The sequence below is a fragment of the Lynx canadensis genome, chromosome A3, assembly GCF_007474595.2.
Source record: "Lynx canadensis isolate LIC74 chromosome A3, mLynCan4.pri.v2, whole genome shotgun sequence".
NCBI lineage: Eukaryota > Metazoa > Chordata > Mammalia > Carnivora > Felidae > Lynx > Lynx canadensis.
In genome coordinates this window covers 47,013,442-47,036,488 of record NC_044305.1, presented here as the reverse complement: position 1 = coordinate 47,036,488, position 23,047 = coordinate 47,013,442, and the positions used below count along the sequence as shown (strand labels likewise).

General features: G+C 39.5%; 1 long non-coding RNA gene across 1 annotated transcript; it reads left to right on the top strand.

The window, feature by feature from the left end:
* Positions 1-6,240: 6,240 nt before the first annotated feature.
* Positions 6,241-22,339, top strand: LOC116737978. Its single transcript, XR_004343386.1, has 3 exons — positions 6,241-6,403; positions 18,208-18,244; positions 21,896-22,339. It is a non-coding gene; the product is annotated as an uncharacterized LOC116737978 (long non-coding RNA).
* Positions 22,340-23,047: the final 708 nt, after the last annotated feature.

Sequence of the window (23,047 nt, the reverse complement as noted above, 5' to 3'; positions counted from 1 at the left end):
CTGTCTCTCAAAAATAAATAAACATAAAAAATTTTTTTTTAAATAAAAAAATTATATTCTTACAAAATATTCATGAGTTTCTCCTCTTGTTCATGTAAAGGTCCCCAAAGAGACTTGTGTATAAGAAATTAATTTTTACCATCATGGCTTACGGGTTGGGATCACCAACCAGCAAGGGCAACTTCAGGAATGAGAAAGGGGTAAATGCATTTGTAGTGGTTTTTCCTCAGGATTACATAGTAAAGAATTTCAAAAACATAAAAAAGTTGGATGCATTGTTCAATGAACAACCACCCAGATTCTATAGTCATTACTTACTTTCTCACACAATAATCTACCCATCCCTCAATGTTTCTGGTACATTTCAGAGTGTGTTTTACACATGCATGCATTTCGCCCCTGAATGTAACAGCATGCATTTTATTATTAGCAGGGTAGGGTTCAAGAATTATTTGCAGTTTTTCCAAGGTAAAAACTTATGTATAGTAAAAGGCACTAACCTTTAATTTACTGCTCACTGAATTTTTATAAACGTAGACACTTGTGTAAGGCAACTCCTATCAAGATAGAACATTTCTATTACCCCAGAAAGTTCCATCCTGCCTCTTCCCAGTTTGTTTGGTGTACCTCCCTCCCTAAGGCTACCGCTTTTCTTTAAGTTTTCACTGTAGTTTAATCTTAATTATTTTAGAACTTTATATAAATTGAATACGCAACACATAGTCTTTTGAGCCTGATTTCTTTCACACAGCATGATGTTTTTGAGATTCATCCACATTACTAGTGGTACCAAAAGTTCATCCTTTTTCATTGCTGAGTATTGTTACATCATTTGGATGTCCCACAGTTTATCCCTTCACCTGCTAATGGACACTTGGGCTGTTTTCACTTTAGTATTATGAATGGGTTAACCTTTTAAGGTTTATCATTAGACCCCTAAATAGTTGACCATCATCCCTTAAGCCCATCACAGGTAAACTTTCAAATCTGGATGTGACATGAAATTATCCACAACATATATATTGTGTTTGAAACATTACTCTAGGGACAGAATGGGATAGGGAATGAAAAATTATCCTCTACTTGATTATTGAGGGAGAAAATTAGTGTCCTAATAAATAATTCCTTCTGTGGGGAGGGCAATTATAATAACAAAGGGCACAAAAGCATAGTTTACTTTGTGCTTTTTTTAAAACTGAGGAAAGTGAAGTCTTACTTTTTGGCTGTTTTTTTTTTTTTTTTGCAATAAAAATTAAAAATCAGACAATTTTCCAATAGGTGATCCAAAATAGTAAGTGGAGATCAGAATACTTCAGGGTCCCTCTTCTGTGTGGGTCATCCCAAAGTCAACAGACAAGGCAAACTCTACTGTGGTGGACATCGGGATGTGTCCTGGGGTCTCGCTTTCAGAGCTGAAGGCCTTATTCTCCAGGTCCTGAAGAATACTGTGTGGCCTAAGGCCATGCCCTTTTCCAAGGGCAAGTCCTACCCAGAGCCTGATTAACACTGAGGTCAAGGCTCAGCCTCCTTGCCCCAAGGGGAACCACCTTGAAGGCCAGCCCAGCTCCAGAACTCCCCATGGGGACAGCTAAGAATTTTTTTGGGACTCCCTCTGCCAGATCTGCTTCCTTCTCTTTCCTCTTCCAGCTGGAGATCTCACTCCCTGTTTAAACATCCTGCTAGTTTCCATTTCAGTGTCCAGGAATCCAACCTGCAACATCTGTAGATTTTATTCTTACAAATCCTATCAGAAGGAGCCACGCTGGAGACTAATATTGCTCCTTTAAGTGGGTGGAAGCGGTCAACATTCCCTTCCCCTCAGCCTGAATAGGTAACAAGGCCTTTTATTTATATATATATATATATATATATATATATATATATTTATATATAATTTTTATTAATATTATATAATTATATATAATATAAATTTTTATATATTATATTTTATATATTATAAGTATATATTATATACCTTTATAGATATAATGCATTTTATTATTATATATTTATATGTTATATATTTATATATATATTATTTATATATATAAATATATATATTTTTATTTATTATTTATATTTTATTTATATATAATATATAAAAAATATAATTATTTATATATATAATTATTTATATTATATTATATATAATATATATAAAATATAATTAAAAATATATAAAACATATATAATATATATAAAATATAATTATTTATATATATAATTATATATAATATATATAATTGTCAAATTGGTTTCCACAACACCCTTATCACAAACAGGTGCCCTCCTCAATGCCCATCACCCACTTTCCCCTCTCCCTCACCCCCATCAACCCTCAGTTTGTTCTCAGTACTGAAAAGTCTCTTATGGTTTGCCTCCTTCCCTCTCTGTAACTTTTTATCCCCCCTTCCCCTCCCCCATGGTCTTCTGTTAAGTTTCTCAGGATCCACATATGAGTGAAAACATATGGTATTTATCTTTCTCTGCCTGACTTATTTCACTTAGCACAATACTCTCCAATTCCATCCACATTGCTACAAATGGCCAGATTTCATTCTTTCTATTGCCAAGTAGTATTCCATTGTATATATAAACCACATCTTCTTTATCCATTTGTCAGTTGATGGACATTTAGGCTCTTTCCATAATTTGGCTATTGTTGAAAGTGCTGCTATAAACACTGGGGTACAAGTGCCCCTATGCATCGGCACTCAGGTATCCCTTGGGTAAATTCCTAGCAATGCTATTGCTGGGTCATGGGGTAGATCTATTTTTAATTTTTTGAGGAACCTCCACACTGTTTTCCAGAGTGGCTGCACCAGTTTTCATTCCCACCAACAATGAGTGCAAGAGGGTTCTCATTTCCCACATCCTCTCCAACATCTATAATCTCCTGATTTGTTCATTTTAGCCACTCTGACTGGCGTGAGGTGATATCTCAGTGTGGTTTTGATTTGTATTTCCCTGATGAGGAGTGATGTTGAGCATCTTTCCAACTGCCTATTGGCCATCTGGATGTCTTCTTTAGAGAAGTGTCTATTCATGTCTTCTGCCCATTTCTTCACTGAATTATTTGATTTTTGGGTGTGGAGTTTCATGAGCTCTTTATAGATTTTGGGTACTAGCCCTTTGTCCGATATGTCATTTGCAAATATCTTTTCCCATTCCGTTGGTTGCCTTTTAGTTTTGTTGATTGTTTCCTTTGCAGTGCAGAAGGTTTTTATCTTCATGAGGTCCCAGTAGTTCATTTTTGCTTTTAATTCCCTTGCCTTTGGGGATGTGTCAAGTAAGAAATTGCTGCGACTGAGGTCAGAGAGGTCTTTTCCTGCTTTCTCCTCTAGGGTTTTGATGGTTTCCTGTCTCACATGCAGGTCCTTTATCCATTTTGAGTTTGGTTTTGTGAATGGTGTAAGAAAGTGGTCTAGTTTCATTCTCCTGCATGTTGCTGTTTGAAAATGTGAACAGACCCATAACTGGTAAGTAAATTGAATCAGTTATCAAAAATCTCCCAACAAATAAGATTCCAGGACCATATAGCTTCCCTGGGGAATTCTACCAGACATTTAAAGCAGAGATAATACCTATACTTCTCAAGCCATTCCAAAAAATAGAAAGGGAAGAAAAACTTCCAGACTCATTCTATGAAGCCAGCATTACTTTGATTCCCAAACCAGACAGAGACTCAACAAAAAAAGAGAACTACAGGCCAATATCCCTGATGAATATGGATGCAAAATCCTCAACAAGATACTAGCAAATTGAATGCAACAGCATATAAAAAGAATTATTCACCATGATCAAGTGGGATTCATTCCTGGACTGTAGGGCTGGTTCAATATTCACAAATCAATCAATGTGATACATCACATTAATAAAAGAAAAGAACCATATGATCCTGTCAATAGATGCAGAAAAAGCATTTGACAAAATTCAGCATCCTTTCTTAATAAAAACCCTCGAGAAAGTCGGGATAGAAGGAACATACTTAAACATCATAAAAGCCATTTATGAAAAGCCCATAGCTAACATCATCCTCAATGGGGGAAAACTGAGAGCTTTCCCCCTGAGATCAGGAACATGACAGGGATGTCCACTCTCACTGCTGTTGTTTAACATAGTGTTGGAAGTTCTAGCATCAGCAGACAAAATGAAACCAAACGCATCAAAATTGGCAAATATGAAGTCAAGCTTTCACTTTTTGCAGCTGACATGATAGTCTACACGGAAAACCTGACAGACTCCAAGAAAAGTCTGCTAGAACTGATACATGAATTCAGCAAAGTTGCAGGATACAAAATTAATGTACAGAAATCAGTTGCATTTTTATACAACAATAATGAAGCAACAGAAAGAGAAATAAAGAAACTGATCCCATTCACAATTGCACCAAAAATCATAAAATACCTTGGAATAAACCTAACCAAAGATGTAAAAGATCTGTATGCTGAAAATTATAGAAAACTTACAAAGGAAATTGAAGAAGATACAAAGAAATGGAAAAACATCCCATGCTCATGGATTGGAAGAATAAATATTGTTAAAATGTCAATACTACCCAAAGCCATATACACATTCAATGCAATCCCAATCAAAATTGCACCAGCATTCTTCTTGAAGCTAGAGCAAGCAATCCTAAAATTTTTATGGAACCACAAAAGACCCTGAAAAGCCAAAGTAATATTGAAGAGGAAAACCAAAGCAGGAGGCATCACAATCCCAGACTTTAGCCTCTACTACAAAGCTGTAATCATCAAGACAGTATGGTATTGGCACAAAAACAGACACATAGACCAATGGAATAGAATAGAGACTCCAGAATTAGACCCACAAATGTATGGCCAACTAATCTTTGACAAAGCAGGAAAGAATATCCAATGGAAAAAAAGACAGTCTTTTTAACAAATGGTAATGAGGCATTCATTTGAACTGGATCAGTAGGAGAAGCATTGGGTTTGCATTTAGAGACCATTGTGTAGACAAAGACATCCATGGTTAAGATGCCTGTGTCCTGAGAGGCACACAGGACTGGGAACGTGAGCAGAAAAACACAGGTCCTTTCCCACCTGACGCACCTCAGCAGGGGCCAAAATTAGTGGTATGCAGTCAGTGGGGAAGAATAATGGGGTCCATGCCCAGCAACTCTGACATCAGCTCCTTCCTCATGGTGCTAAGCTATTGCTGAATTCCCTTGAATTCCATGCCACTCCAGGTGAAGAACAGCTTTTCTCTACTATTCTCCTGAGGTCAAGATTGGTCCAGAGAGGGAAGAAAATAATATCTTGTAAGAAACAGTCCTAGAGGGAACTGCCATTTCAATAAGCCTTAGCTGTTGTTACAGTCAGATGTGGGACACCCGGAATGCTTGTGTTTCTGAGCTTCTTGTGTATGCATTTCATATTTGCATGTTTTGTGAACATTTGAGATGTGTCAATACAATCAAGATAATCTCCCCTCCTTTTGGAAAGGCGTTATTAATTTGGTACCATATCTTGAAATGAATTCCATTTAAAACTGAAGGATAAGGGGAAAAAATACCTGAGGAATAAGGTAAAATATATATACATATAAAACTGAGAATGGGTGCAGGCAGAAGGGCAGGAGCTGTGAGCAGAACTTCTTTCACCAGAAAGTTCTTACTCCTTAGCATGCCTTAGGATCTCTGGAGGTCTTATTAAAACACAGATTCCTGGAGAAACTCCTGGTTTCTGAAGGAGCCGGTCTGAGGCCTAGGTAATACTGATGTGGCTGGTCCAGGGACCACACTTTAAGAATCAATGATTTAAGGCATGAGTTGCAGCAAGGAACATGGCTTCATTTAATGGAACATATAAAATGACTTTCTACAATGTGAGAGACATTAGGACCCTAAGCATGCTATAAACATGAATGAATAAATTCATTTATTCCACTTCCTTGTTCTTTATTTCAATATGATCACAGTCAACCCACCTAGCTCTCCAGATGGTTGGGAAGATGAATTCCCATGAGGAACCCCACAGCCCACATGGGGCATTTGCAAAGCCTTTGTAGTGGAACCTCCCAGAGCTCATGATGGCTTTCTTATGCTTTTACAATAAACCCAATGGACACCTGCAGTCTCTGGCTCTGGTGGAGCCTGTTTCTCCAGGCTAGAGTATGCTTGTATTGCAAATCGAAGGCACCAGAGATTCTTATATTCTATCTTATATTTAGAGATTTCCATGACAATGGCTCTTGTTATGAACTGTGTAAATGAGTGTTAGCCTTCTTGGTCTTCCCTCCATTCTGCTTCAGTGAAGTCTGTTGTGTCTGATGGTGTTGATGCCCTGCCCATATCCGTTTGGCCCATAGGACGTCATCTGAAGACAGTTTCTCTACATATGGAACGCTTCTTCTGCAAGAGGGTGTACTCTGAACAGAGGTATGTGTTCCTTGGTGGGTGGGGTGGTCAGAGTGCTGCAGAGTTTACAATTCTAGAAGAAACCCTCAATCTAAGAAGGATAGGCATTGGTAGGAAAATAGCCCAGGTTTCCTTCCCCCAGTGGGACAGTCCTGAAGTGGGTTCTGCATAGTTTCTCACTGGGTGCCCTGCTGGTCGGGCTCCAGTCATCCACCCTGCTAACCTGACAAATAATAACACATCCTTTGCTGGCTCTCATCCTTCTTTGTCACTTCTCTCCCTCATCCTGTTTCCTGGGATCATATTCCAAATAAACATTCTGTACTCAAATTCTTGACTTAGGGGCTGCATGCAGGGGGTATCCCAAACTAAGACTTCTGTCTCCACCCCAAGAAATGAGACTAGGCACAGCACAGATTGGTATCTCTCTCTTGATTCAATCCACTCACTTTAGCAATTACAGGAGAATGTCAATATCAATTAATATCAATACATCAATTTGACCTCCACTATTTGCCCCAAATAGTCATTTGAGTTGCTGGAGTAATTCAGACATTTTTTCCCCCAAAATCACAGAATAGTTTTTTCCTCTGTCCCTTGGGTGCAGTGAGATATATTTGTCTCAATGTATGCTTAGTCAACAGCTTTGCTCCCTTTCAAAACCAAAGCTTGTATTCTCGACCAACTGCATGGGGCAGAGAAACAAAGATGGATTTTCTTTGTAGTAGAGTCAACTTTAACTTTCTACACAAGTCTGTGCTCAATGAGCCTGGGGTGAAACGGATTATGCAGAGTATAGACTTTGGTCATGCTTCGTGTATGAAAAGCATTTTAAAAAGTAGAGGCTGATTTACCACAGCCCATACTCACTATGTTAAAACTGATAATGTTATTTGAACTGGATACTCCACATTCTAACATCCAGGCATTCTGAAATCATCAGCTTTTCCTCCCCCTGGAGAGTTTTCAGATCTGGGGCAAAGCTCTACAAGGAGGTACAAACTCTCACGTTTCTTCATGGGGTAGTAAATATGGAACGCATTTCCTTTGGTCACTGTATTTACTTGTGGTATGTGTGTTATCTGCTGAGCTGCTTTTCGGGGTTAGAACTCATACTGTCTCCCTCTTTACTCCCTCCAGAGCTGAGTGGTCTCTAGTACATAGTAGATGACCAATAAACTTGAGGGAGAATGAACAATTTCCTTAAGAATAAAACCAAGCCGCAAGGCATAGGATGCAGCATGCAATCATAAGCAGCACGTTGATCCTAAAACACAGGCCACTCACTCTGATTTTCCTGGGGTTCTAATCATCTGTAGGTTGTTATGGTTCCAAGATGAAGAAGCAAGTCAGTCAGCTTTTACTTCCTCATCTGTAAAAAAAAAGGCAATAAAATCTGTCATCATCCAGTATGCTCTTGTTGTTGTAAAGACAATTGGATAAAATCTTTAAAGGTATTTTGACTCTGGCCAACAGGAGATATATGAACATGTGGAGAACTGTGTTTTGAATGTAGTATCTTTACTGGCGATGTCTTCATACACGAGCCACAGTCATCAGTAAAATTTTCATGTGCTCAATGCCTAGAAAAAGCTCTGCTCTTTAAAGGCTCAAAAATTTAACGTTTATTTATTTTTGAGAAAGAGACAGAGCATGAATGCGGGAGGGTCAGAGAGAGAGGGAGACCACAGAATCCGAAACAGGCTCCAGGCTCTGAACCATCAGCACAGAGCCCGATGCGGGGCTCGAACCCACAGACCGCAAGATCATGACCTGAGCCAAAGTCAGACGCTCAACTCACCAAGCCACCCAGGCACCCCTAAAGGCTCAAAATTTTAAAAGGTCTGTCCTTTATAAGCCAGGCTTCAAAGATGTACTTTTTATTTGCTTGTTTTCAACTACTCTTGAAGGACAATGGGATACTCACAGTTTATGTGGTGACAGCTACTTTGTGTGTTCAAGAGGGCTGGCTGTACCCTGGCAGCACAAATCGAAAAAACATTTTCAGCAAGTTAGAGGCAAAAACAGAAATTCAAGGGGTTTGGGTATTTTGTGCATGGGAGTGGGGCAGCTTCACAGAGTCAAAGAACAGGTAGCAAGAGGGTTTTAATTTGGTTTGTATTTACCCTGAATGCATTCTGTTGACTCAGGAGCTACCTACTGTTAAGACTGGTAGGTGGGTTTTTCCATTAAAAAAAAAATCTGTCCGGGAAACCTGCATTTTAGTTGCTGAGATGTAAATATCAGAATACTTATCCTGTGCGTAAATCTCTAAGTTTTGAGAAGAGACTAGCCCATTGCTGTGAGAGCAAAATGGTTCATCCTTAGTACACATTTAAGAGAACAAAAAACATATTCAGTGTAGTTTTGATTTTGTTGTTTGTTGTTTTTTACTTTATTTTTCATTTTTCTGGTTGGAGGAAAGATAACACCTGGGGAAGGGAGGCTCACCGGCCTCAGTAATCACACACCACCCCCTCGGTTTCCCAGACACTCAGGCAGATGATGAACAGAAACACAGAGGACGGAAGCTGAGGGGAGGCTCAATACCAAGCCCTGACCGGGAGGAGGTCGCAGCCAGGGGGCCAGGCGGAGGGCAGCCTCCAGTTCTAGGTCCGGCTCTGTGGGCACTTGGAGGGGAGCTTGGAGCCAATGGGCTCATTAGTACCTGGCTAGGGCTGCAGCCGCCCCATGGCAAATACCGGCTATCAAAGCCCTGTCAGCACTCCTGAATGGGACAAAGAAAAGGCGCATTAATGATTAACTCTGCTAAAAGCTCTGGCTTTTGTATTCCCATGGTGCCTGGCCTATCTGGCTGCCATGTGACCGGCCCGGGCCATTTTCTCGCAGATTGGGGAAAGCTAGTGAGCAAACACAGGTGGTTCGGAGCCGGCCCCGCTGTCAGGGACAACCGCGGACAGCACCAGCTATGCCTGGCCAAATTAGCTGTTCTGTTTGCCTCCAGTTTTGCTTCCTGGTGCTCTCACTTTCTAAGTCGAATGTCATTTTGCGCCCATTTTCAACTATTCACAAGAGGTGCGGAAAGGGAGAGGCCCCCCCCGGAAAATGGGAAAGGGAGACACACCGTGTCATGTGCTTTGAACACCCCTCTACCCCCACCCGCAATAACATTTGGTGACCAAATGCAAAGCCTGGGTAAACTAATTAAAAACTCTCTGGTCTTTAACCCCTGGTCAGAGCAAATATATTCTTCTCAGGGAGTTATTTTAGTGATCCATGACAATGACGTCATAAGCCCACGCAGCGGCCCCCTGGGCTGGGCGCCCTAAGGTGGGGTATGGAATGGGCTGGCCCTTTGAAATCCGCCGTGGCCCTAGTGGCCACCTACAGTAGCGCAAGGGTAGGGTGACCTTGCCTAGTCCTGGTGGAGAGTCAAGGTCCCTCTAGTGGCATTATTTGTTTAAATGCATTTCTTCCTTGGCCTACATCGGACAGACTTTCTTTTTCCTGTTCAAATATTTATATGTGCGCGTTATTGCTCGCTGCTGCTTCAACTGCTCCCAATCACACCAGCAGCCATAAAGCACAGATTATCAGGGTCAGGTGATAAAGGCCCCTTGAGTCAACACCAGAAATGAACAGAAAATGAAATAAAGTTATAAAAAGAGGACAGCACGAATGTCTACAAAGAGTATATCAGCTTGCAGATATGCAAGCAATTAGCTACAACAGGAAAGACATTTTATCCAAACTATCACTACCACTGACACAGATTACCAGTGTTTGATATTTAAATACAGCGTTCTGCGGAACTCCCAGTTAAAGAAGCAAAACAAAACACAACCCTGCGAGGTCTTTCTACTCAAATGCATTTCAGGGTTGGTGAATATCAGGTCAAACACAGCTGCGGTGTGTGGGGTCCAGGTGACACTGACCCCAGAAGAAATGTGAGCAGCCTCTAGCCCTCAACCGCCAATCAAGGCTACTGTAATCTATCAGTGCCGCTTATTGTCCAGGGTGGTGGGAGTGTTTATTCTGTATAGTCCCCCTTCGTTCCTAAACTTTGATTTTTTTTTCTGATGAAGACTTCGTCGCCAGTCAGTACAGGCACCCAATGTCAGCAAACAACTTTAAGGGATCATTACTTTTTTTTTTCAGCTCATACATAATTGGCTTTCCCTTGCAAAAGCTTGCAGACAGGTGATGTCACTGTTGCCTGAATTACTTAGAACACAAAATTGTAGTTCAATAAGCATCCTCCAGTAGCCAAACCGGAAATAAGTGATTATGAGGAACACAATTATGAAACTGGCATGAAGGAACGTTCTGATGGGGCTGAACTGAAAAATTAGCTATTGGTGTATCTCCAACGATTTGTCTTCCCTTTTGTGTTCTTTTACAATCTAAACAGATATCATTGTATTCCTTAAATTCTTCAAAGTTACAGGTACAGAGAAAGTGTCCTGTAGCACTCACTGATAAATAATGATTCCTGATTGGTTTTAGTCTGAAAACTAGTCTTTTCACACATCTCTACAAGTTTTCAAGTTATTTATTTTTTGAAAAATTCAATACAAAAATAGGGGACAAAATAACACAAAGAAACAAAATACATGGTAATAATAATGATGATGTTGCTGATAACATTTAGCTTTTATATGATTCTTACTCTGTGCCAGACATTGTTCTAAGCACTTTTCATATATTTATTCCTATGATCCTCACAACGAACTGTAGGGCATGTGCAGTTGTTATCCCCAGTTTGCAGAGAGGATAAGCAACTTTCCCAGGGACACATAGCCAGTTGTAGTGGTTGGGACTGAAATCCAGGCAGTCTAGTTCCCAAAATAGATAAGTTAGTCTTCTTCCCACCTCTGCCCCTCCATTACCAAGTGTTCATCAGGATATGTTTCTAGTTAATAATATATCCATATAAAAATATATACATACATATTGCATATGCATTTGTTATTTTAAAACACAAAGTCTGGGCATTAGGGTTCAAACCAACTGGGGAGTTTCTGAGAAACTGTAGGACATGCCTCAGAATCATCCTACCAAGGGTATTGATTCCCTAATTCCCTGCCCTGTTTGATTAGTTGTTGGCACCTCAGAGTTTCCAGCCTGCCTCAAATGCATCCCCACACTCTCCTGTGGCTAGAGCATTCCTTCAGGCAGAGAGAGGGTATCCCCACAGTCTCCTGTGGCTAGAGAATTCCTTCAGGCAGAGAGAGGGTGGAAGCATGTTTGGATCCAGGCATATCTGGATCCTTTGCATGTGACCCCTGGGGTGGGCTACCAAGATACAGGAGGAGCACTGACAGGGTGTGCTACAAATTTCTAAATCTCTCTGATCATCAACAGAAGAAGAGTTTATCTTTCTGAAGTGATTGCTCTGAAGAATTCTGCACTCACTTAAATGTATGTGTTCTGGGTTAGATTTTTAAAAAATCAAAGACTTATTTTCATTCCCTGTGGTCCAAGCAACTTTAAGCATACAGAATATGTGGCTGAAGAGTAAACAGCATATCAAGGGCCAGATGCCTATGCTCCAGGGATTGGTTCCTGATATGTGCCATATGGGACAGTCATGGACAATGAGTGTCTCAAGGTCAACATTCAGGTTATTTCATGCCTGTTCACATACTAGGACCTGCTTCTAGTAGGCCCTTTATAGGTTTGGTTCAGTGAATAAGTGAGTGAATTTATGAATGGATGAACATTTGAATGAACAAATAAACCATGGGTGCCTAGTAGGTACTGGGAAGAAAAGGGCAAAAGAAACATGGGGGATGTGGAAGAGAATGGAAATCCAAGACTGAATAGGATAACTCTTCACCTATAGACTTTATGAGAGATTCCATCCTTGAGAGGAGGCCATGTTTAGAAGGCAGACCTCAATAGCATGTAACAGAAGCTGGACTTTCCCATTTTACCACTCTAATTATATTCAAATGTTAATTAATTAGAAAAAAAGCAGAGAGAATATTATTTCTTGCTCCAACAGTGAAATGGATTACTGACCTACATATTTAGAGAAAGCCAGGTTGTAAGTCATATATGAAATCTCAGGTCATGTGCTAAAAACTATCCACACACACACACAAAAAAAAACCCTTTTCTTTTTTCCTTCAAATTTTCAATGATTTAGCAAAAATGAAAGACTGTCAATGTTTGTCTACGTTAAAAAAAAAAAGATATCAAATCAAAACCTGGAAGAATAGGAAACTAAGTTTAAAGAAATCAGAAAAAAGAAAATAATTAGGATTATAGTGAAGATAAATAAAATAATGAATACAGAAAAAAAAACAGAGAAAAGAAACAAAGTCCCAAGTGAGTTCTATGAAAAGACCAACAAAACTAATGAGGCTTCAGTTAGGCTGACCAAGGGGGAAGGAAAAAAAAAAAAAAAAGATTGAACAGCACCATCAATCAATGGGATCTCTTTGATATTTATAGAACACTCTACCCAACAACAGTGGAATTAATACACATTATTTCCAACTGCCCATGAAACATGTACCAATTTTGACTATATCCTGGACCATTAAAAAATCTCCATAATTTTATAAGAATTTATATTATACAGACTATATTCTTGAGCCACAGTGAAGTAAAACTAGGAATAAGTAACATAACAAGAAAATCTCTAAATGTTTGAAACTAAACACACAGTCCTAAATAGTGTATGAGTCAAAGAGGAAGTCTCAAGTCCTCAAACAGACAAAAACCTGAAATGAATAAAAATGAAAATACATTTGTGTACACAGCTAAAGCAGTGCTAAGAGGGAAATTTATAGCATTAAATGTACACATTATAAAAGAGTTAAAGTCTCAAATTAATAAAATAAGTGCCCATCTCAAGAACCTAGAGAAAGGAGAGAAAATAAGTTCAAAGCCAGCAAAAAAAGAAACTAATAAAGATAAGAAATTAACAAAATTTTAAAACAGAAAACAATACAGAAAATCAGTGAAACAAAGGGTGGATTCTTTGAAATGAAAATAAAACTGATAAACCTCTTAACAAGATTACAAAGAAAATAAAGAGAAGACAGAAATTACTAGTATCAGGAATGAAGAGTCAATATCACGGCAGACCCATGCAGACAACAAAATGATGGTAAGGAAATACTAGAAACCGAACTCAAAGCACATAAACTTGACAATTGAACTGAAATGAATGGATAAATTTATTGAAAATCACAAACTATCACAATTCCCCAAGATGAATAGATATTTCAGTAGCCCTATTACTATGAAGGAAATTGAATTAGTGATTTCATTATTACCCCCAAAAGAAATCTTCAGTCCCCAGATGGTTTCACTGGAGAATGCTTCTAAATGTATAAAGAAAAATTAGCACTAATTCTAAACAGTCTCTTCCAGAAGACAAAAGAAACACTTCTTAATTCATTTTATAAAGCTAGCATTACCCTGATGCCAAAACCAGACAAAGACTTTGCAAAAAATAAAACTACATATCAAATCCCTCCTGAATACACACACACCACACACACACACACACACACACCCTTAAAATATTAGAATAGAATACAGTAATATGTAAAAAATAATTATATACCATGACCATATTGGATATATTCTAGAGATACAAGGCTGGTTCAAGATTTAAAAATCAGTGAATCTAATTAACCATATTAACAGTCTACAGGAGAAAAATCACATGATTATACCAATCTACACAGAAAAAAGCACTTGACAAAATTCCGCACCCATTCAGGATAAAAACTCTCAGAAAAATAGGAATAGAGGAGTACCTCTTCAATACGACAAAGACCATTTACATAAACCCACATCTAACATTATACTTAATGGTGAAAGACCACTTTCCCTTGAGACTGGGAGTAAGACAAAGATGTTCACTTTTACTTATTCAACATGGTGCCGGAATCTCTAGCACATGCAATAAGGCAGGGAAAGTAAATAAAAGGCATACATACCAGAAATAAATAAATAAAACTATCTCTATTTGCAGATGACATGATTATCTATGCAGAAAATCCCAAGGAATCTACAAAAAAAAAATTCTACTAGAACTAATAAGTGAATTTAGCAAATTTGCAGGATACAAGAGAACACACAAGGGGCACCTGGGTGGCTCAGTCACTTGAGCATCTAACTTTGGCTCAGGTCATGATCTCACAGTTCGTGGGTTGAACCCCGCATCGGATCTGTGCTGACAGCTCAGAGCTTGGAGCCTGCTTCAGATTCTATATCTTCCTCTCTTTCTCTGCCCCTCCCCTGCTCATACTTTGTCAATCTCTCTCTCAAAAAATAAATAACATTAAAAAATTAAAAAAAGAGAAACACACACAAAAGTAGTTGTATTTTTATATACAGTACTAGCAATGAACAAATGGACAACAAAATGCAATACCATTTATAATTGTTCAAAAAAGCAAACTGCTTATGTATAAATCTAACAAAACATATACAGGACTCATGCTTACAGCTATATAATTCTGCTGAAAGAAACCAATGAAGATCTAAATAAACGGAGAATACATACTGTGTTCATGGATTGGAAAGCCCAACATGGTAGAGTTGTCAATTCTCTCCAAATTCACCTACAGGTTTAATGGAATTCCTACAAATTTCCAGCAAAACTTTGTATACCTATATAAGGAATATTCTTCTAACATTTATATGGAAAGGCAAAGGGACTAAAATAGCTTAAAGAATTTTGAAAAACAAGAAGTGGAAGGAATCAGTGCACTGGATTTTAAGACATTATTTTTAACTACCATAATCAATACTGTGTGGAACTGGCAGAGAGATAGACACATAGATCAATGGAACAGAATACAGAGCCTGAAGTAACTCTACATAAATATGCCCCAAAGAGTTTTGACAAAATTACAAAAGTCATTCAATGGAGAAAAGATAGCCTTTTCAATAAATGGCACTGAAGTAATTGGATAGCCATAGGCAAAATATGAACCTTGACCAAGTCTTAACCCTTAGCAATGATGGGCTTCAATGTAAACTATACAATTTTTTGGAAGAAAACATAAAACAAAATTGTAGGCATTATGATGAAGTAAAGACTTTTAGACTTGATAGCAAACACATGATCCATAAAAGGAAACTTTTAGAAATTGGGCTTTGTCAAAATAAAAAAAATTTGCTTTGTGGAGGACCCTGTTAAGAGGATGAGACAAGCCACAGACTGGGAAAAATACTTGCAAATCACTTATCCAAAGAGAACCTAGTATATAGAATACGTTAAAAACTCCCAACACTCCACAGCAAGACCTATACAATCATATTTAAGGACTGGTACAAAGAGACATTTGATGGATATACAGATTGCAATAATAACATGGGAATTAATTAAGGATTAGGGAATCATTACCATTAGGGAAATGAAAATTGAAAACCACAATGAGGGAATAGTGCCAATACCAAACACTGGTTAAGATGAAAAGAAACTGAATCAGTCTTATATTTCTGGTGGGAAGGTAAAATGCCGTAGCCAGTTTGGGAAATAGTTCACCAGTTTCTTCAAGACAAAAGAAACTACTACCATATGACCCAGTAGTGCTCCTGGACATTACCCCAGAGCAGTGAAGACTTATGCTCACATAAAAAATCTGTGCACAAATATTTATGAAAACTGCATTCAAAACAGCCCGAAAGTGAAATAACTTTGATACCCTTCAGTGAGTGATTTTTTTTTTTTTTTTTAGAGAGAGGAGGGGAGTGGGAGCAGGGGAGAGGGGCAGAGGGAGAGAATCTTAAACAGGCTCCATGTTCAGCATGAAACCTGACATGGGGCTCGATCCCAAGACTCTGGGATCATGACCTGAGTCAAATCGGGGAGTCAGATGCTCAACCAACTGAGCCACACAGGTGTCCCACTGAGTGAATGTTAAATAGGATTTGCTACATCCATATACATGGAGTACTACTCAGCAATAAAAAGGAACAAAGTACTGACACATACAATAACCTGGATGAATTCTAGAGAATTATACTGAAGGGAAAAAATCAAATCTCCAAAGGTAGCATAAAGTGTCATTCCATTTATAAAACATTCTTGAAATGACAAAATATAGATTTCAGAAGTGGAGGACAAATTAATGGTTGCCAGGGGTGAAGGAAAGGGTGAGATGGGAAAGACACAGTTTGCCTGTAAAAGGACATCATGAGGGAGACTTGTGGTGATGCAAATATTTCAATATTGACCATATCAAGTCACTATCCCAGTTGTGATATATTATCCAATAATTTTACAATTGGCTAAGGAGTTCATGCAATCTCTTTGCATTCTTACAACTATATATTAATCTGCAATTATTATAAAGTTAAAGTTTGAAAAAAAAGCCTGTGTCAGGTTTTAACAAGGGTGACTTTTGAGTTTTTTAAGCCAGATTGTATCTGCGGAAAAGCAGGAAAAACAATTGTAGCCAGTGATCCTAATCCACCCATGGTTCTCCAGGGACTCATAGTTACAAACTCAAAGGCTTCCTTCCACATCAGTTCCCTTAAAAATAGATAACCAAGGTACTCTCCCGAACCAAAAGAGCAAACTAAGAAACTGTTAAATTTAATGGTACAGTAATTTGTCTGAAAAACAGTTGGTCAGGTAGTCACAGTATGTAAACTAATCATAAAGTAACCTCCTTAAACTATATTTAAACTACATTTAATAAAAATATCCTTCTCAGGATGCATAATCACGATTTTAAAATACAGATTATTTAATTTACCAGTTGTATAAGCTCAATAACCAATTATTAACTACAGGAATGGATATTAACAAAAAAACAAAAGATCAGAGAAAGAGCTGGAGCTGAATCAATGCATATTTATCCATGTATTTATAATTAATACCCCAGGGGCGCCCAGGTGACTCGGTTAAGCATCCAACTCTTGGTTTTGGCTCAGTCACGATCTCAGGGTTGTGGGATCGAGCCCATGTTAGGCTCCAATCTGGGCATGGAGCCTGCCATTGCCCTTTGCCCTTTCCCTGCTCATGTGCTCTCCCCTTCTCTCTCTATCTTAAAAAAATTATATGTTTATATCCCACAACTTCTAGATAGAAATTGAGGCAACCTTAAATATTAAAACACTCTACACCATAGCTACTCATCAATATGTCTTTTGTAAATTACCATATCAAGCCAATATTGTTGGTTTCCCCTGCCTTTTCCATCATTGGCAAAAATAGAAAAACAAAAACAAAAGACAGAAACAAAGCAAAGCTTCAAAAAATGGAAAGTTATTTGCAGCCAATTTTCCAGATCATGAATAATGTAGACATCTTCAGTAGGGATTCTGCACTTGGAAAATGCCACTTCCTCCAGCTCTTACGCATGGTATGGTGGATTCCACATCTCACACTGTAGCAACTATTTTGCTCCCTGATTGGCTCTCCCAGGAGGAGCATCACTAATACTCACACCCACTCTGGGATATGGTCCTGGCTTCTCCTTGGCAGAGAGGGTCCCACACTTTCTAGTAGTCCATGGTGCTTCATAGCCCAATGAACACAAGGGGTCTCTTGAGCCCCACAAAGGTTTGAGTTCCCAAGGGGAGCCTGCTCCCTTTGTGAAAGTGTAAGGTAGGGAAGTGATATGGTGTTAATCAATACACCCAGTGATAAATGTTTATCTTGAGCAGAAAGCAAATAAAGGCAGGTTAGCCAGCCCTTTATTGCCTGCACAGTGGTTAGATTCACTGTCAGTGGCTGGAGCCTTTTCCAGCTCATGTGGCTTAAAAGTTTATCAACATTTTTCTTTTTTTTCTGGAGGACAGGTTGGGAAAGATTTGCCAAGTCTAGATTTATTTACTGTAAAATTTTCACAAATGTATGGTTGCTTTTATTTTTTTTCCCAAAGGCACAGGACCAACTTTGGAAAACCTGCTTGTGTTAAGGTAAGCCCCCAAATCCCAACCATATATGGAAGAGGTGGGGGGATTTTAAGACTAGTGCAATATTCTCAAGGAAGGCTCTCCTGTCTATATTCTTGGGTACCTCTCAGGTACCTCCCAACTTTATAGGACTCTAGTTAAGAGCTGGTTAAAATGGATTGTTGAATCCTCAGAGTTTGTGATGCAGTGCATTTGGACAGGGGCCCAAGAATGTACATTTCTGACAAGTTTCCCGCTGATGCTGATGCTCCTGGTCAATGAACCCTACTTGGAGAACCACTACTTTAACCTGCCATTCTTAGGTTTTCCATATTTTACATCAGTAGTTTGACTAATGTTCTGAGAATAAGCACATTAAAACCCTGCGTTTTTTCTGAGCAAAGCAGAATTTCTGGGACTTGAGGAAAAGGTGGGAAAATAATCCAATAGTTGGAAGCAATTGGAGTAGCCATCCAAGGTCAAAAACCAAACATAGTTAGCATGGCTGTCACTAGAGGGGGAAAACAAAAAAAAAAAAAAAAAAACAAAAAAAACAAAACAAAACAAAAAAAACAATTGGCCACCCTAAGAAAAATCAGAGGCCCCAGCGTAGTGTTTTGAATATTCCTTTTGAGGATCCCCTGAACTTTGCGAAGTTCAATAAGAAAGCCAAAGCCATGCCCTTCCCCATTTATTTGGGCAAGTAAATTCTAACTTAGCCTGGGCATAAATAAGGTCAGCAGGAGGATGTTGAAAGCTGGCAGTTTAACTATACTAGTTTACTTAACTCAATAACCCTTGAAACAGAGGGTGTTATCTTGATGTTAGGAAGAAATTGACTCAGTCAGCATTGCATTGTCTAGATATGGCAGAGCCAAGATGGAGCTCAGGTAGTCAGATGCCCATTCTCTTCGATACAGTATATTCTCCTTAAAGATTACAATTACCCAATGGGCATTTGTCCCACATGGATAAGTCACTGCATGTGGGACTCCTGGAAGAAAAAGCATGGCTTTGGGTGAAGAACGCTTTCTGCTCTTGAAACAATAAAAGTATCCATTATAGAACAAGGTCCTGCTAAAGGGATCCTGGTGTTGCCACAGATTGATTTCACATGTTCCAAAAGGACTTCATCCAACATGGCAATTAGAGTTGACCTCAGATTTATTCTAACTCTGGAATAAGCAAGCTGAGGGCTAAAAGCAATTCCCTCTGACTCAAAGAAGAGATAGTCCTTATTGAAATTAGCCATACTGACATTTTTCAGACATTATCATGAATGCTTGTGACAGAGGCTGTTTTTATTCCCTGAGATCCTTTCACCCCTTGTCCACAGTAATATTTCCCCAGTTTTTAGCAGGGCCCTTGGCTACTCATGGAGAAGACCACATTCCTGAGCCTCCCTTGGGGCTGGGCAGGGCCATGTGACTAGCTAGGCCAATAAGATAAAAGCAGAAGTGTGGAGCCACTTTGTGAATCCTTCCTTCAAAGGCAACTAATCCAGCCTCCTGCCTAAAAACAGAATATGGTTTGCCATCTTGGATCATGAAGACCAGAGCCATAGCTTAGAGATAGCTGATTAGTGAGCTGTCAGGAATTTATGGAGCAGATTTAATGTCTGAGGGAATGATTTTATTTCTTGTTTCATTGTGGATCTCTGTTATCTTGTGGTTAAACCTAGTCCTAAGTAATGCAAATACATAAATCTTTGGCAGATTTGAACCATGATTTTTGTATTTGTTTACTTTGTGCACGAGAATGTCTTGTTCCAACATACATAGGGCACATACACGCACACAATTACAAGAGAGGTTGGTGATCCTTAATCATCATTTGGATGACCCATTTCTTCTGCCAGACTTTTTAATGCCTATATTAAATATTTTTTTTTGCTATGTCTAGCACAAAACTCGGAAACAACAATCTATCATCATTTATATGTTTAATTTCATTTAATAAATGACCCTGTGAACAATAGTACAATCTCTGCAGTGCATGGAAAACATATGGGTGTTAGTCTACGAGGGGTTATTAACTTTACACTTCCCATCTGGAACCCATAAAGGATCTGTTCTCTGAGATAGTAAAGAACCAAGGTCACACTATAACCTTCACATTTGCAGTAAATAAGAAGGCCTTCTGATTTTTGAAATTAGGACTTACCCACTCCTATAACAATTCTGAAAAGACACAATACTGCTTCCTAGACTCCCGTTTGCACAAAGGCCCTGACGTAACTACAATCTGTGTGTATTAGGAATTCTAACATGAGTTATGATATCTAAAAGCCATTTGAAAAATCACTGAAATCCAGAAAGTTTCAACGATATACTAATCAGTTCTGTTATTAGCAAGTCAACTGTCAGAAGGAACTGTAGTAAATTATATACGTGCCACTCTGTTAACACCAACAGGCAACTCCGAATGCCAGCACACTTTGAGTTTTAATATTTATGGCAATAAATATTTCCTGGCAATAGAAGTTTCCTGCAAAAGAAAAAAATCTGAACCCCCCCCCTCACAGATCTTAGGTTTAAGAAAATTTGTAAGAATAATGAAAGTAGATGGATTGGAAGAGAAGCTTAGTAACCTTGCTTTGGAACTTGCTAGGTTGGTTCACATTCTGCTTTACCAACTTACTAGCTGAAGTAGATGGGATGCTGCTGATACTCCACTCAGACCACTTGGCTACCTCTCTGTTTCTGTGTCCTCTCTCCCAGCCTTGGTGTCTTCTGCTTTCAACCGCCCCAAATACATGGACTCTTGTTTGGTGTCCAGTTCCTAAGCAGAAGCCACTTTGCCCTGTGGCAGACAGAACCAGAAATGCCTGGTAGTTTTACATGCTCCCAGAATGGTCCCTAGCCAGCCAACTAAGGGTAGGGGAGATGGATTCCACTTCCTGTTGGGAAAAACTGAGGGGTAATTACACTGTGGAGTTTCCCCTGTCAGATCATGAGAGAGAGCACACTATGTATGGAACTTTTCCTAAATCTTGTCCTTGCGATCTTATCCTTCTCTTGGGAGTGTTTCCTTATAAATGCTTACTTGTGATTCCTTTTGTCAGGATCTGCTCCTGGGGCACCTGACCTAAAACAGTGGTTTTCTGAAGTTTGGACAAAGTTATTTCTCTTTGTTTCTTCCTCTGAAAGCTGTAGGCAATGACTATCCTCACTTTGTGGTGCTTCTGTGAGGTTTAAAGATCACTTAGCCCGCCTCTGGCAGTGTTTGGAGTACAATCAGTGTTATCCAAAAGGGATGCTCGCAGAGGAAGGTATGCCACCATTTTGTTCATCTTTAACTCACCCCTTCCCCTTTCCCTCAAACACATACAGCAACTGGTGACGTATGGTCGGACTACATTTTGTTCATGCCCTGCTTTGGGTTATCAACTCCTCAGGGGAGAGATGGCATCTAGGGTGCCATGATCCCAGTTTGCCTGGGACTGTCTCAGTTTTAGCACTGAAATCCTGCATCCCTGAAACCTCTGTCTTGCACAAATCAGGATGGTTGTCACCCTATACATTTTTTTTGTTTCTAATGTGCCTTACCATCTAAGCACACACATGGGCATGGACTTGATACTCAATACATACTTGATGCAGGAAGTATCAGTGAAGTATTGATGTATGGTACCCATGACATTTCCTGACATGCCTTTTGGTCTGTTTTCTCTAGGAAGGTGTTTGTGGGGACCCAAAATAATCACAAGAGTCCTTGAAAGTGGAAGAGAAAGGCACAAATGGGGAGTTCAGAGGAAGATGTGACTGTAAAAGACAGACACAGAGGAAGGACTCAAAACTCCATCCCTGCCATGTTGGCCTTGAAGATGGGCAAAGAGGCTGCCTCTGGAAGCTGGAATGGGCAAAGAAACAGATTCTCCTCAGGCAATGAATGGCCCCCTAGAACCTCCAGAGGCACAACAACCGTGCCCATATCTTGATGTTAGCCCCATGAGGCCAATGTTGGACCTCTAACTTAACAGAAATATCAGAAAAGAAATCTGTGTTTTAAGCCACTGTGTGGTCACTGGTTGCAGTAGCCATAGAAAATGAACACAGACCCCTTTCAGAATCTACGGAAAGTGACATGTACGGGATGCCTGGGTGGCTCAGTCAGTTAAGCATCCTACTTCCGCTCAAGTCATGATCTCCAGGTTCCTGGGTTCGAGGCCGGCATTAGGCTCTTTGCTGACAGCTCAGACCCTGGATCCTGCCTGGGATTCTGTGTCTCTCTCTTTCTCTGCCCCTTCCCTGCTCATGCACGTGCACGCCTGCTCTCTCTCTCTCTCAAAAATAAATAAACGTTAAAATTTTTTTTTTAAAAGTGACAGGTACTTCTTGCAAGGAAAAAAAAATGCATTCAGTTTTAGGAATTTCCAGATGATGGACTCCAGGTAAAGGATTTCAGTTCAGATGTCAAGGGCTATATTCCAGATGGAAAACAACACGCAGTGAACTCTAAGAAAGACTAAATGCTGCTGGCCTCAGAACATATGATTACTGCTTGGGTACCGCAGTTATGGAAAGCAAGAGTCTGGAGTGAAAGCCACGCTCCACATATTGAGGTGCAGGCTTCGGCTGCAGAGGGGAGCAGAGGGAAAGGGACCAGCTTCAGTTCCTCTCATGTCATACTGGGGTATGTCTTTCCAGTTCCAAATGTCCAGTTTCAGCTTTGAGAACACTGCACTGGGCACCGGCAGGGCTAACAAAGATGTAATGGGCAGGGTGTTCTGGTGGTCTGGCATTCTGATGGGGATCAGCACTACAGAGGCTCGGCATTCTGTTCAGGATGGGCATATTCAGACTGGAGGGCTCAGAAAAGTCTTGA